General features: G+C 55.7%; 1 protein-coding gene across 10 annotated transcripts in view; it reads left to right on the forward strand.

Moving 5' to 3' along the window:
* Positions 1-5,754: 5,754 nt before the first annotated feature.
* Positions 5,755-14,223, forward strand: part of LOC123639258 (casein kinase I) — a 29,446-nt gene continuing 20,977 nt past the window's right edge. For 5 of the 10 annotated variants that reach the window (XM_045552874.1, XM_045552873.1, XM_045552876.1 and 2 more), the window contains exon 1: positions 11,421-11,478. The gene's annotated coding sequence lies outside the window, so the exon portion shown is untranslated. Of the gene's footprint in view, positions 5,761-11,230; positions 11,479-11,616; positions 11,680-12,019; positions 12,177-14,223 lie in introns of those variants that run through there. The other 5 variants (XM_045552871.1, XM_045552868.1, XM_045552875.1 and 2 more) reach the window with 5 other exon arrangements.

A 14,223-nucleotide genomic window follows, 5' to 3' on the forward strand; every position in this document is an offset into this window, starting at 1 on the left:
ATAAATGGTTTTGCTTTTAAGTGCAACTGTAACCCTGCTGTCACCACATATTGACATTCTGCTTTTATTCTCTAAATATTATAACATATTTCCTCATATTATTGTAAGCTGTTTGTAAACAAAACTTTCAATGCTGGCATAATATTCCATTGTGCGTTTGTGCTGTTAACAATCCCCCTTTGTTGGACACTTAGATTAGTCCCCATTTTCCCCATTTTGGACTCCACAATGAACAGGTGTTCTGCATGTCTTCCTTAGGATAGATTTCCAGAAACAAAATTGCTGTTCCAAGGCTAACACATTTTGAAAGCTCCTGGGTTGTTGGAATCTTTCCAAAGTGGGGCCCTTTATGCCACCACCACTGCATTTTCAACAGAAATATTTTGCTAAATACAAACAATCTCAGATAATACCAAAAAAGTTGGATACAGTTTCCTGAGCATAGGTGTCAGGTCCTACCGAAACCAGGAGCGGCTGAGGTGGGATGGGAGAGGAAGTGCAGAGAATGAGGTGCAAAGAGGAGGAAACACTCAGGGACTTATTTCAGAGGCTCCCTCCATCCCTCCAGGTTATTCCTTATTCCTCATGATCTGAATCTGTACAGTTCCACTAAACTGGGGGTGGGAGCATGGGGACCCCAGCTCTTCCTCAGATTCTGGCTGGAGGAGTAGAACCTCCCCTTTCAGTCCGCCCACCCCCGAGGGCTGCACGTGGAGGGAGGCCCCAGCCCGCCCGGGGCCTGCGGGTTGGGAGAAGTGTCCCGGCACCTCACTCCGCAAGCACGACAACCACGAACCTCCCGGGGCCAAAAGCTGGGGCGGGGCGGGGGTGACGTCACGGCCACGCCCCCGCCGGCTCCCTCCTCCCTGCGCGCGCGCCTCCCTAACCGAGTCCTCACCTGGAGGTACAGGTGTGCGCATCTCGCGTCTAGGAGGCCGACCGGCAAGTGTCAGGTGAGAGCCAGCAGGAGCTGGGGTAGGGGTGGGGGTCCTCACGCAAAGGAGAGAAGGAGGTGGGCATGGGTCTTTGGAGACGCTGGTTGCTCCCCAAACTCCTTGCTTGTCTCTTGGTTATAGTCACGTTGTCCTGGAACGCAGGCTTTGGAGGGACTTGAGGGAGAGCAAGTTGAAGAGGAAGCAGCAGTTTCCATATATTTCAACCACGAATGTATTGTTGTTATTATTATTGTTTCGGTGCCTTTTCTTTGTTGTAAAAGTAACGTGCGCTATTCGGCAAGTAGAAGAAAATAGGAAAGGAGTCGCTGTGGTTCTAGGACACAAACAAAACCTCCTAGATGTTTGGTGCACTTCCTTTCAGTCTTGTTTCCATGCACCATCATTTTAATATCATTTTATCATATGGGATCCACAATTTTTGTCTTGCTTTCATCTCTTAACATTGTGTCGTAAGCATTTTTTTGTGTTATTAGTCATTTGTGTATGTGTAATCATTATTTTTAATGGCTGCATAATGTTACATTTGAGGGATTGGCCGTAGTTGGGTGCCATTCTGAACACTTGTGGGGAAGGGACTGAGGGGAGACAGGGAGGTATAACAGAAAAAAAAAGGCCAAGACCTCCACCTGCAACAGGGGGGCTCTTGGGAAAGACCTTTGCTCTAAGTATCAGTTTTCACATCTGGGAAATGGGCATACAGAGCTACTTCCCCAGGCTATTGTGAGGATTAAAGGAGCTAATTTGTGTAGAACCACCACCACTGCTGCCGCCATGGATCTGGCAGAAAAAAGGTGGACATGTGTGTGGGTTTGAAGGAGGAATTTGGTTTTTTTTTTTCCCCTGACCGGGAATCAAACCCGGGGAATCTGAACCAGCTGAAGCTGCTAAGGGACCAGAGTACAGGAAGAGCTGGGGATAGGTGAACTCTTGGGAAAACCCCCAGAATGGAGAGGTCTCTGGGTCTGGGGCAGGTGGACATGAGCCAGTAGGAATAATCCACATCCACTCTGTGTAGGCCAGGCACATACAGGGGCCCTGAGGCAGGGCCAGTGACCTCCAGGCCCCCAGAGGGGTTCAACTCCTTGGGATGAGCCTCTGGAAGAGACTCGGAGTGAGGGATTGAAAGAATGGGGGCACAGGGGTGTAGATGGAGCTTAGTAACCAACTCCTCGTACAGATGAGGAAACTGATGCTCAGAAGACGGATGATTTATTCAAGATGCACAGGAGGAGCAGTGAATGGAGTAGGTTTGCGCCCCAGGGCTCCTGACTCCCCTGGGGTCTCGACACCAGACTACTCAATGGGGGAATGGACGATGTCAGGGTTGAGTCATCAGCTGCAATCTGTTCTTTGAGCCTCCATTTCCTCGTCTGTGAAATGGGGATAATAACTCCCCATCTACCTACTTCCTAGGCCTGCCCACGGACAGATAGCCAGGCCTTCCTCCCACTTTGAGGGGCCTGTTCAATCTCTGATCATATGCCTCCAGCCTGACCCCTCATTTTCTTAACTCTGTGGCCATCTTTAGAGGGGGGGTTCTGGGTCACCTGTCAGCTGAACCAGATGGTACCTGTGGCCATACCTCAGCAGGATGGGAAAGTCACATTTCCCTGAGCCACCTGTTTCTAGACCCCGGGGGTTTGCTCTGTTTTTTCTAATTGGGATGTCCTGTGACGTGCACCTAAAGCACAAGCTTGCTGGGTGACAGAAAGGGCTCTGTGCCCTGGTGGGAGTGCCTGAGTGTTAGGACCGTCTCACGGTAATGGGCCTCTGAGCCCATTCCTTTCTGCCTGGCCTGTCACCTGGGACCGTACCAGGGATAGCAGACTCCCCTAGCACTTGGGTATTCAGGGGTCTCTGGTGTTCTGAAACAGAATGGGACAGCCAATTCACGTAAAATTGGAGGTGGTTCATTGCATAGTCACAATTTTTAGTTATTTAGAATAACAATTAGCCCCAAGACTCAGAATCAAGTCCCTTCCTTGGGCCTGGGAAACACTTTCTGAAACTTTCACAGCTCTACAATGTGTCTGCTCAAGAAACTGATAGCCAGTCCTTACTGAGTGCCTCATTTGCCAGCCTCTGATTCTAAGTGCTTTAGAACAGTACTATGAAATAGATACACTATTATTTTACAGATGGAGAAACAGGCACAGAGAGGTTATGTAAGTTGCCCAGGTGAAGCCAGGACTCAGTCCCGGGCAGTCTGCCTCCAGCCCTGCTCTCACTGCTATGCTAGGCTGCCTCTCTAGCATAAGACGGTGTCTGACACACATCTGTGTTCTCAGACATCTCTGTGTTGTCTTCTGCACAGGGCTTCAGGGCTTTCTGGGCGAATCCCTACACTGTGTCGTGTCTGTTGACATCTTGATCTCTGTCTTAGCCTTGCTCACACTAATTTATGATGACCAGTTCTGGTATCTGGGTCTCATTGGGTAGGTGAGCTCTGCCAGGGAAGGGCCCATGTGCATTTCACCTCTGGACCCACCACCAGGCCCAGCCAGGCCCGGCTCTGCTCCCTGTAGCTGAATTAATAATTGCTGCGTCTATATTCATGCACCCGGCTCTGGGCTACGGGCTTTATGCAGCATATCATCTCTTTTCATCCACCTGAGGTTGGTGCTACTGCCACCTCCACTTCCGAGATGAGGAAACAAAGGCTTAGGAAGGTTCTGTAAACTCAGCCAGCCACATGGCCCAGAACTTGAAGTAGCCGATGAAGGATTTGAACCAGCTTATTGAAGCAGAGCCTTGACCATGGCCGCATCTCAAGTGAGAACTCATTGCAGGAGTCTCCAATCCCAGTGCAACCTGTGGTCACATACCCCATCCATCAAAATGTTTTTGAACATGTACCCAAGTGTATATTTACTTGTTTATAACTAGGTATACATGTTCTGCTGTGTTGATATGTGTATTCTAAAACATACATTAAAATAGAATAGTTAGAAGGCTAAGATTAAAACCTAAAGAACACAAATTCTGATTGTTTTCTTCCCACACCCCACTAGATCACTTAGTGCCTTGCTGGGGTGCAGGCATCTACTTCAGAGACAGCTGCCTTAGTGCTCACCAGAATACCCCAGATGGTTCCAGAGTGGGTGAGCAGACGCGTGGTGCCCTGAGGGCAGGCCCAGGTGGGCATACACTGAGGGAGAGGCTAAGGCAGCCGGGCCCAGACAAGGCAGGGTGGGGCTCCGGGGTGGGTCTAGAAAGGTATATTGGGCTCCTTTGTAACGCTAGGAATGTTAGGTCGGATTCTCTTAAACTCCCTGACCTGGGGTTTCGACCTGTAAAACAGACAGAACGATCTCCAGCTCACAGGGCTGTTGTGGAATTAAAGCAGAGTCGGTGCTGAGTGCGCAGTGTGGAGCCTGCACGTCGTCCACGCAGCAAATGCTCGTTCCCTTCCTCTCCCATCCACAGGCGGAACTCTACGCTGTTCTGAGCAAAGCCACTGGCTCCCTCTCACAGCAGACCCTCCCTACCGCCTCCTCTCTTCAGCTTCTCCCCCGAGGGAGGGGGATCCTGGGTGCCTTCTGGCTGCTTTCCCCACATTGCCCCCCCCCCCCGCCCCGCCCCTAATACCTGAGGTTCCTACCATAGAGCGCTCGCTGGGGCTGCTCCTTCCCCCAGCCTGCCATCTCCCCCCAATTCAAATCCCACCTAATTTCAAGTCCCTCAGCCTCCCGTCCACCCCAGTGTCAACTCCTGGATTTCTCTGCTGACACAGCTTTGGGAGGCAGTCTCGTTGGGGGTGCAGTTAGGGACTTGTCTCGATGCTGTATTTGTGCGGTGCCTCTCGTAAAGAAAACCATAGTTATTCACATCATAGGATGCTCTGGTGGCGGGAGGGGCTGCCAGCCAGGCCTCGGTCCCCGCACCGATCCCAAGCCACACAGATCTGTCCTCTGGCAGTCACTGTCTAGCATGTTCTCTCTAATATTGTTAGTCCATCTTTTTCCTTGTGTATAGTCGGCCTCGCCAGTTGGATTGCCAACTCCTGGCAAGCTGGGTCCAGCACAGACGTCTCAGGCCCTGCACGGAGTTGGCATCAGGAAATGTTTGTGGACGAACGTGTGATGTGGCAAGGAGATGATGAGTCGTACCAACTATGCAGAGTGGCGGAGTGTTGTGGAATCGGGGTTATTAGTTGCAGCAGTCACCGTCATTCCCACAGCCCAGCTAATGAGTGGTTGTGCGTCCCGGGAATGGGGATCCCGCGCTTCCCAGAGCATGAAGGAAGCAGCAAGTTTTGGAGAGAGATGGCAGCAGCACAAACAAGGGATGCTGTGATGAGCAGAGTGGGTCAGCTGAGCCCAAAGAGACAGGGAGGAGGTGACAGGCCAGGTTGAAGGAAGGAAGCAGATGGGATGAGCCAAGGCAGGGCAGGGTGGCCCTCTGGGGTTGCTGGAGGACTTGCTGGTGTTCCCTGCACCTGTGGGATACATGACAGGCGGTCCTGGCTCCTCTGGGAGTTGCGTGCCCAAAGGGGACCGAGCCTGGGCAAGACTGAGGGGGTTTTCCCACCTCCAGCCCCAGGGGATAGGGAGGGAGACCCCACCATGGGAAGCGGGGGAGCCCCAAGACAAGTCCCGTTCCTGAAGGAAGGCTGTTAGGCATGCTCTGGCCCAGGGATGGAAAGTACTAGGCCCTGCCTCCGCCCCCGGGACCGTAGCCAACACCGCTCATTGCGCAAGTGTTCATGGGGCGCCCACAGGAGCACCCAGAGGGGTTTCTCTCTCTCGGAGCTTATTATGTTCAAGAGCATGAAAAAGAAACAAGTTAATGTTCTCAGCCAGTCGTAAGTACCATACAGAAAATGAAACAGGGAATCCCCAGGAGAGAAGGACAGACGGGAAGGAAGCCCACTGTGTGGTCAAGGAAGGCCTCTGTGAGGAGGTGACTTTTGAGTGGTGATCTGGGCCATGAGGAAGAGGCAGCCACTGAAGACTAGGGGCCGGGAGGAGGGAGATAGTTCTCGGCAGAGGAACAGCCAGTGCAAAGGCCCTGAGGTCAGAGGAAGGGAAAGAAGACTGGGGAGGGGGAGCAGGGTTTGAAATGAGGTCTGGGGGAGCAGGGTTTGAAATGAGGTCTGAGGCAGGCCCTGGGAAAGAATGTGGCTTTCATGCTAAGGAAGAAGGAGCCACTGGTGCGTTTTCTGTAGCTGAGGCCATACCTCACTGGCTAGCAGGCCGCTGCAGCATACAATGAAAGACACACGGTGAGAGGAGGCTGGGTTGGGAATACGGTTGGGAGGTAGAGCTGACAAGAAATGCTCATGTTTTGAACGTGGGGTGCGAGGGAGAACCCTTTCCATGGAGCCCAGACTTGTGTCACCTCAGAGGCTGTGTCTCAGCACAGTGCCCCCTCCAGTCCTGCCCTCAGCTTGCAGATGGGGAGACAGAGCTTTAGAGGTCACCTTGTCCAGACCCCCCAGAGGAGGGCTGTGGATTCTCTGAAGTCCCACTGAAACTCAGTGACTGACCCAGGACTCAAACTGGGGCCTGGCCACCCCGCCCTGCTGCCTGTCTGCTGAGGATGGAAGAGGAGGGAGGAACCACTGCCCAGATCGGCCTGACCAGGCATGGCCAAGCGGTGAGGTCACCCGGAGTCTGAAGGGAGAGGCGGGGGCTGAGGCGCTGCCCTGGGAGCAGTCGAGGTGGGCGGAATATCGCGGAAGGGCCTGGGGACAAGGAGAATGCGCCAGAGCAGCATCTTCAGCCTGGCAGGCCTGGGAGACTTCTGGAGACTGTGTGGGCCACTGACCCTCAGGGATCTTGGCAGAGACATAGCAGGAGCTTCCTGCAGGGGCCTCCGAGAGCCAAGCCCAAGATGGGCGAGGCTCGTGCCTTACCTGGCCCAGCCGGGTTTGCAAACCTCCGAGCTCCCAGTCCCCCAACAAAGGGGCTGGTGGTGGCCCCTCCAGAGGAAGGAAAGAGCCGGGGATCCAGCCTGTGGTGCTCAGAGGAGTCCAGGGCAGGTGGCCTGGATTGAACTCTGCTCTGCTCCTGAGAGCAGTAATCCCGTAGTAGCAACATCTTCCTCTTACTCATGGCTTCTTCTGGGTTCAGTTGTTTTTGAGATTATCTGTATTATCCCCATTTTACAAACGAGACTCAGAGTTTAAGGAACTTGCGTGGTGTCACACGGTTAAGTGGCAGAGTCACCATCAGAAGCTAGCTTCTTACCCCTGGTGGGCTACTGCCACGTGCTCCCTGTGACCATGGACAAGGCTGTATCCCTCCTGGGGCCTCTGTCTGTCCATCTGTGAAACAGTGGAGTGGAGTAAATGAGCCCGACGGGCCCTCGTAGCTCTCTCAACTGGAGCCCAGAATCGCTTCTCTAGGGAGGGGTTCAGGGACAGGAGCCTGATGGAGCGGCACTGGGGACTTGTCTTAGAACTGCGTCCTCCACCAGCCTGAGCCAGTGGTTAAGGGCACAGGCTCTGGCAGGCCACCACCTCCTCTGAGGGCAGAGTGAGCACTGGCTGAGTCAGTGCAAGCAACGTGTCCCTAGGGCCTGGCACATGGTGGGTGACAGCTCTTCATGTTTCGTTGGCGAGCACGAGGCTGTCTCTTCACGGTCCATTCATTCACTCATTCAGCAAATATTTGCTAAATACCTCCAGTATGCCAGGTGCTATTCTAGGTATTGGCAGCACAGTGGCGCCCAAAATAGCATTAACTCCCTGCCTTCATGCAGCTTAGTTCTCTAAGTGGGGGATGCAGACAAAAAAAAAAAATTAAAAAGCACCCCATAGAACATGTCAGATAGTGGTAAGGGCCAGAGAAGCAGTCAACAGAGAAGGCGAGATGCAGCGCCCCTGGAAGGGGGATGTCAGAATTTTATTTTTTTATTTTCTTTTAGAGACATGGTCTTCTTGCTTTGTTGCCTGGGCTAAAGTGCAGTGGTGTCATCATAGCTCACTGTAGCCTCGAACTGTTGGGCTCCAGAGATCCTCCCGCCTCAGCCTCCTTAGTAGCTAGGACTAAAGGCGAGAGCCACCATGCTTGGCTAAGGTCTCACTATGTTGCCCAGACTGGTTGTGAACTCCTGACCTCAAGCAATCTTCCTGCCTCAGCCTCCCAAAGTGCTAGGATTACAGGCGTGAGCCACCACACAGGCCAGGTCAGATTTTCAAATCAGGAGACTGGGAAGGCCTTCCTCAGAAGGCCACCTGAACGGGTGAGAGGTGAGCAGGGTGGCTCTCTCTGAGGGAAGAGCATGGCGGGCAGTGGGAACAGCCAGGGCTGAGGCCCTGCTCATTCCAGGAGGAGGCCAATGAGGTCACATGGCCATCAGCAAGAGGGAAACTGACAGGGGCTGAGGTCAGGAAAGCTAAGGGGGGTTGAGGACAGATTGTGGAGGGCTGTTTTCAGGACCGCCCTAGCCATTTAGTAAATCCATGCGTCCACAGCTGAGGCTGATTCTTTTGGGGGTCCTGAAATCTTTCTTCTGGCATTGTTAAATCCGCAGCTGCACCTTCACTATCTGCCAATTCCAGGGCTGTCCTTGAGGTCCCCAGCCCAGTGCTCCAGGGTTCCAAATGGTCCTGAAGGGTCTGAAAATAGGAAACAGGTACAAAAGTCAGTTTGGGAAGATGGTATGAGAACCACTACCCCTGATCCAAAGCAGAGCAGCCAACGTCGCTCCACACCTATTGTCCCAGCCTGATTGCATCTCCTGGTGGGTCGCAGGGAGGAGAATTTTAGCTGGCCACACCCTTGGGCTTTAAAGTCAGGAGTTCTCAGGACAATCCCTGAGAACAAAGTCGGAGAGAGAAAGTGGACCTGGAGGCTGCTGGAACAGGTAAGATTTTTTTCACTTTGGAACAGTCTCCTCTCCTGGACTTGTTTTTGTGTCATCTGTTTCCCCTCAGAGCTTAGCTGCAAAGCTCTACAGAAGGACCCACACACTGGGCTTCTGAGAGTGAGCGGCTTGTCAGGTGACAGGGTGTGGGGCCCATCCCTCCAAGGGAAAGACTGGGAGGGTCCCTAGCAGGCTTTGGGGTTGGGGAGGAGCAGGCTCTTAGACCTTTCAGCCCAGGGACTAGCCAGGATTGTAAATCAGAGTGGGGGAACGGGGGTGTGGTTAATGTTGATCCTGGGGGGACGGGAGGTGTAGTTAACAGTTGTTCCTCAGGGGAGTTGTTCCAGCCAGACCCAGTTTGGAGCCTCCTTGGAAGTAGATCTGAGCCCTTAGGCAAGTGCTGTGAGGAGCCTCAGACTTAATCTGTTGTTGTTTGAGAGGATTAAATGAGATAACCGCCTCTCCCAGTGCTAGCTGCTTCCTAGGTGCTGAAGAGAAGCAGGGCCCAGCTAGGAGGGTTGGGGTGGTGAGCAGAGAAGACATGGAGGGACTCCCTGCCCCCAGGGCCCCCCTGCAGTCACGCCAGGGCCCCTCTGTCCTGGCTGATGTGAGGGAACAACATCGGGCCCATGGACTCCACCCAGCTGAACGTGGCCAGGGCCAGGGGAGAATTTGGACCCAGAGTTGCCGGATCTTCCAATACCTCAAGAGAAGCAGGGAATATAGATCTGTAATATGAAATTTCCCAGGCCGGGCGCGGTGGCTCACGCCGGTAATCCTAGCACTCTGGGAGGCCAAGGAGGGTGGATCGCTCGAGGTCAGGAGTTCGAGACCAGCCTGAACGAGAGCGAGACCCCGTCTCTACTAAAAATAGAAATAAATTATCTGGCCAACTAAAAATATATATAGAAAAAAATAGCTGGGCATGATGGCACATGCCTGTGGTCCCAGCTACTCGGGAGCCTGAGGCAGTAGGATCGCTTAAGCCCAGGAGTTTGAGGTTGCTGTGAGCTAGGCTGATGCCACGGTACTCACTCTAGCCTGGGCAACAGAGTGAGACTCTGTCTCAAAAAAAAAAAAAGAAATTTCCCAGTTGTAAAACTTTGTAAGTCCATTAACAAAACAACTACAGAAAACACCATGCAGGCCAAGCAAAGCTCACCACCTGGTTGGTGACCCCTGCTCAGGCGAAGGTCCCCAGTCGCCTGCTGCAGGCCTCTCCTGGGAGGATCCTCCTCCGTCTCCTGCTCTTGGGAGTGGGCTGTGGACAGACCCAGCTCCCCACTGGGAGAACAGAGCCGTCCTGGGCTGTGTGGTCCTGGGCAAACCCCTTCCCTTTCTGGGCCACAGTTTCCTGGCTGGTGAAAGGATCTAGTCTGCGGGGCTCCTGCAGTTTGGACAGCGTGTGACTAAGCCCCGCAGGCTCGAAGGAAGATGCGGTTATTATGGAAGTGACTCCTCTCAGGACTGTGCTTCCGGGATGCAGCGCACTCGGGCGTTTTGTGTGCTCACAGTCACAGCCGTGTGTGTGAATGTGTGTCATAATTGGGAGCTTTGCATAGCACAGTGTAAAGATTGTTTTAATAACCCTATTCTCCACTCTGGAAGCCGGTGGGAAGCCTTCATTAACTCTCCCTGGGACCTGGGGAGGGCAGGGTCCTTCTTCCATTCCCAGTTTAAGGAAACCCACGCCCAGAGCTGGGAGGTGACTTGGCTAAAGGGGCGACACTCAAGTGTTGGTTCCACGGTAGTGTGTGGGGCCCCTCATTCAAGGAGATTAGGATTTGAGGGTCCCCTCTGTGTGAGGGAATGGGGGGGAGGCAGAAAAAGGTCTTCATCCTTAATTTTCCCAAGGAAGGAGAGTGTATGAGCTCAGGCTACTTCTCTGAGCCTTGCGTCCAGGTCCCTCCCTCTCCCCTCGAATCTCGCCCCTGAGTCAGCCGGGCCTGTGTTCCCTGCAGCACTCAGAACCCGGAGGCGGAGAGACCCCCAGCTGTCTAACATCTCCTGTTGCAGGGTGGCGAATGTCCACCGGCCTTCGCAGGGGCCCACCGCTTTGCCTGGAGGGACAGAACCCGGCAGAGGGGAGAGCAGGCTTTGGGTTTAAAACCCTCCCCCCAGCCCCCTGCTTTTTGTGCGCCCTCCTCTTCCCTCTGCTCCCCCCGCCGTTTTTTCCACCTGTGCCCGGGACTGCATCAGGGTGTCCGTGTCTGTGGGTGCTCCCCCCGCCCCAAGGGGTCCTGGTCAAACCCCTTCCCTTTCTGGGCCACAGACTGCGTCCCGTACTAGGGCTGGGGGGCCGCGTTTCCCGGCTGCGGCCTCCAGCAGCCCCGGGCGCGGGGGACGCGGGCCCTTTAAATCCTCCGGGGCGGCGGCGGCGGGCTGGGGATGACATCAGCGGGCGGGCCCGGGGCTCAATGGGAGCCGGCGGGCGCGCGCCGGCGGGAGCGCGCGAGCCGGCGGCAGGCGGGGGCGGGCGGGCGGCAGGGCCGGGAGGAGGGAGGCGGCGGCGGCGGCGGCGAGAGCCCAGAGCCTGAGCCCGGCCGGGGCCGAGCGGCACGGAGCGGAGCGCGGCGGCGGCGGCGGCTGGGCCGGGAGAGGCTGGCGCGCCGGGCGGCTCCGCGAATCCTCCGGCATCCGCCCCGGCGGGCCGCCCCCGCCCGCGGCAGCCCCCGGAGCAGCGGCCCGGCACCGGCGCCTTCCCGGCGGGGTAAATATTGGGGGGCTGCGGGCCCGCGGAGGGGCGCAAACCCGGGGGGAAATGGGACTGCCTCCGCCTCTTTGTTTTTGCTGGGAGAGGAGGGGAGGGAGGCGGACACACGCGCGTTCGCGCTGGGGTGTGGGGGGGCAGTCCGGGCGCCGCCCGCTCGGCCCGGCGAGGACAAAGGCGCGGCTGGGGACGAGGAGGAGGGTGACTATTATTTTGCGGGCTTGCCGGGGGAGGCCCCCGCAGTCCGGCCCGCCTCCGCCTCCCCCAGCTGGACCCTCCAAGGCCCCAGCTGGCCCAGGCGGCCACCGGCTGTGATTTGGGAGGGGGCCCCGGCACTGGGGTGCTGGGAGCGCCTGATACTGTTGATTCCGGCTTCTGTGGGTTTCTCCGGACAATCGGCAGCGCCCCCTTCTCTCTCGGCCCGGGTGCCCCAGACCTGGGGTCAGCAAAGCTGCTCCCTCGCGCTGGGGGCGTTTGGGACTCCTGAGGTCGTGGCGTGGCGTGCGTGGTCACCAGGCCACCGATTTTGTTTTCCTTTGTGGAGAGAAAGAAAGGGGTGGGGGGTTATTTATCAGATCGGATTCTCCCATTTCTGTGTGTGAAATTCGTGTTGTGCAAGTCTCCATGGAGCGGAAAACTGCGCCTGGCTGTGGTTAGAGGATTCCCAAGCCCGGGTTAATACCCAAACTCAAAGTGGGGTGAGCCCCCTCCCCAACTTTTCCCTTAGTTTTCTTGCATATTTTCTTCTCTGCATAACCTCCCTCAGGGAGAAGGATTGGGGGAGAGAGGAGAAGGGATACGGTGACTCAAGTTGTTTCCAACAAATGCCTGTGTTTGTGTCTCCTTTGCCTCTGTATCTAGGATGTCCCTTCAGTGTTTATTTTAATGGTCCAGGGACAAGGGCCCTGGCTTTGGGAAAGGGGGCTCAAGGAGTGAAAAACTGCCCATGTGCTGTGCTGGTTGGTAGTTTGTCTAATTTTTTTAACCTGCTGAAACTCCTGAACCTTCACATCTGTGCCCCCCTCCTTTATCTGCCCCCCCATCCCCCCATGGGAGACGCAGCAAAAGAACCGGAAAGCTTCTCCCATTCTTGAATGAAGCCTTTCTCCTCTCCTCTGGGAGGCTTTATGGGGAGTAGTGCTGGGACACTTTTCAGTTTAGGCTCTTCCAGGAGCCTTGGCCCCCTGGAGTGTGTGGGAGAGACTGGGGGTCTGGGTGGCTAGCACAGAGTGGGGGGTGTCCTGCAGGGCTGGGTGTTTGCACCCCCTCTCTGCTTTCTGTAGACAGCCCGCTGAGTGGGGACAGACTGGGGGGTCATGTGCAGTATATTTATGTAAGACGCCCAGACAGAGGGCACGGGTATTTATATAACCCGGCATGGGTATTTATGTAATATAGGATGCGGGTGTATTTATGTTCCTTTCCTAACCTGCAGCTTTCCCGGCTGCCGTGTGTGGTCTCTGAATTGGCATTGGCGGAAAACGGACTTTGGGGGTGTTTGTGTGCTCACCCCTCCCCCAGCAGGGCTCGCTGTGGGCCTGCTTTGCTTTCTTCCCTTGGAGTGTACACACTTGGGAAGCTGGACCTGTGTGTACGTGGGGTGTGTGGTGTGTGGGTTTCCTGCAAATGTGGAGTGCATCCTGCTGGCAGCGTGGCACCTCAGCCGGGACAGGCCACGCATGTGGGCTGAGGCCCTTGATTGAGAGCTCGGCTCGGAGTTTGTCTGGCACGGGGTGGAGGCTCCTGCCTCGTGGTTACTGGTGGAGGGCTAGAGAGCTCCTAGGGACCTGGGTGCTAGCACTGGCAGCTGGCATGTCTCCGGCTGTGCCGGGGCAGAGGGCTCAGGCCGTGGGATAAATCTCTCCCATCTCTCTGCCCAGGCTGACCTGGCTGTTGGGGACAGGACTTGGCGTGGGGAAGGGGCAGATCCTCTGTGCCAGCACAGCTGCTTTGCCATCTTCCTGTTTTGCTCTCCAACCCTGGCATGAAACAAGTCTTGTTTGTGGGGGTGGGAGGCCTGTCCAGGTCCTACGTGAGACTCCACCGACTGCGGGGTGGCAGGTGGCATGGCCTGTCTGGGCCTGTACTCTCTGTCTGCAAAAGGAGCTCCCCTCTTAATGCTCTTTGATGCTGACCTCCTTGTACGCACTCAAGGTCTCAGGGCTCCCCCTCCTCCTACCTGTTTCGCAGGCTCCCATTCTCTGTCCCCCCAATAGCTGGAACTGCCTCCAGGCCTCTGAGTTTCTTCCTCTACTGGCCAGGAGCACAGAGTGCCCAGACCTTTGCCCCCAGCCACTAGGGTGGCTTTGGGCCCTAATGTCCCTTGCGCTTGGGGCACCCAGGGTAAGTCACGGGAGGGAGGGAAGCTGCTCAAATCAGAGCTCCTTCCACCCTACGGGGCAGGCAGCTGGAAACCTGGCTTCTGTCCCCTCAGTTGCTCTACAAGGGCCCTCCTAGGAGACCCTCTCTCCTGGTCTTGAGGGAAGGCAGCTCTGAACAGTTGACCGAAAGAGCTATGTGCAGAGAGGCCTGTTCAAGGTTCTTGGTGTCATGGGGTGGGGGGGACGACTGGAAGGTGGGTGTTTCCTGCCTTTCCCCGGAGTGGGGACACTGGGGGCTGGTGGGGTCAGACGTCTGGGCAGAGGCCGTACTTGGGAAGACCAGGCCAGGCTGTAGGAGCCTGGGGGTGGCAGTGAGGGGCGCTGTCATTTCAGAGGGCTGAAGGGGCTGAGGACCCTTCCCTTC

Source organism: Lemur catta, chromosome 6 (assembly GCF_020740605.2).
Source record: "Lemur catta isolate mLemCat1 chromosome 6, mLemCat1.pri, whole genome shotgun sequence".
Lineage (NCBI taxonomy): Eukaryota > Metazoa > Chordata > Mammalia > Primates > Lemuridae > Lemur > Lemur catta.